We start from the raw sequence: 1,591 nt of genomic DNA, 5'->3' as shown, positions 1-1,591 counted from the left end.
ACAAAAGCTTTACAAGGACTGACAACTCTAGGCGACAAACTGGCAGAAAATGCTGGAATTGGTGACCCATTTATGGGTTGGCTAGAAGGTTGATTTGAAAAATGGAAAGGTATGGTGCTTCAATCCTTACATCTCTCATAATTGTGGCAAGAATCTTAACAGAAGTGGGATGATGTATTATCCCTGTGTGAGGGGACTAAAACAGAGATTAATTGAAACACCTATTGATAAACAAACGCCCATGACTTACCAGCAAAATAATTTTCTACTATTAAAACTAAATTAAACTCACTCTCCTATGAAGAAGAAAGTAAATGGCTTCTAGAGTGATTCTAGGACCAGGAGGGTTTAGATGAAAATGAGACCAGAGGAAGTAAATAGAAAAGCAGAGAGAATTTGAGAGAAAATATTTTAAATGGTCCATTTTGAAGGCATGATAAATCTAGAACTGGCAGCCAGCCTGCAGATGTAACAAATTGCATGGCTCATGCTATTAGAAAGTCATGATAAGTGAACAGAATGTAGAGGAGGGGTCAGCCCATAAAGGGGAAGAAAGTTTCGTTATTGGGAAATCAAAACTTAAGCGGGGAAGGGGACTGGAGTATATCCTTATAATGGGGATAATAAAACTTACGTGACATCTGGGAAGATTGTAATCTCATAGTAATTGACCAATGGGGAACTGGGGGAGGGACTTGCATGCTAGGAGATAAATTAGTTGCTGTAGTTGTCCCGGATGTGCCTGCCTACCACTCAATCTTGCAAGACCATTATTAAAAGTCTTAGTTTTGCTGTTCTTTGTGCTTCTGAGTCCATTCTTTGGGTTTGGATGAGTGTGTTTCTCACAATAATCAAGTCTTGTTCTCATCATGTAGGGGTTCATATTTAAAATACATACAGAGTACAAAAATAAGAAACTAAAAATAAAACATAAAAATAATCTTCAGTTGGTAACACTGCTTGGGCATCAGCAGAAGCAAAATCCAACCTCTGAGAAGAGAGCACACTCTCAGACAAGGCCTGCTTGGAGCCTCATGGGCTTCCAGCAATAATCCCAAACTTGAAAACACATGCATTTTCCTGAATATGATTTCTTCTATATAATTTGTGTATATAATTGTATACAAATCTTGTATACAGAAATCTCTTCTTTTTGATTTCTTGTGTACAATTTTTCATATTTTCACTCCCCTGTATGTCTGTGTTAATATATATTTTTAAATTTTTAAATTTTTTTGAGATGGAATTTCACCCTTGTTGCCCAGGCTGGAGTGCAATGGCACATTCTTGGCTCACTGCCTTTCTGCCTCTCCGGTTCAAGCAGTTCTCCTGCCTGCCTCACAGTCTCCCAAGTAGCTGGGATTACAGGCATGCACCACCATGCCCGGCTAATTTTTGTATTTTTAGTGGAGATGGGGTTTCATCATGTTTGGCAGGCTGGTCTCAAACTCCTGACCTCAGGTGATCCACTCACCTTGGACTCCCAAAGTGCTGGGATTACAGGCATGAGCCACCATGTCTGGCTATCTGTGTTAATATTAATACATAGAGAAACCAAGTATCAAATAGAGATAAAAGAGTAACATGGCAT

Source organism: Trachypithecus francoisi, unplaced genomic scaffold (genome assembly GCF_009764315.1).
Source record: "Trachypithecus francoisi isolate TF-2019V2 unplaced genomic scaffold, Tfra_2.0 Lachesis_group0, whole genome shotgun sequence".
Lineage (NCBI taxonomy): Eukaryota > Metazoa > Chordata > Mammalia > Primates > Cercopithecidae > Trachypithecus > Trachypithecus francoisi.
The sequence above is the reverse complement of the archived record's forward strand: the minus strand, read 5'-3'. Positions refer to the sequence as shown.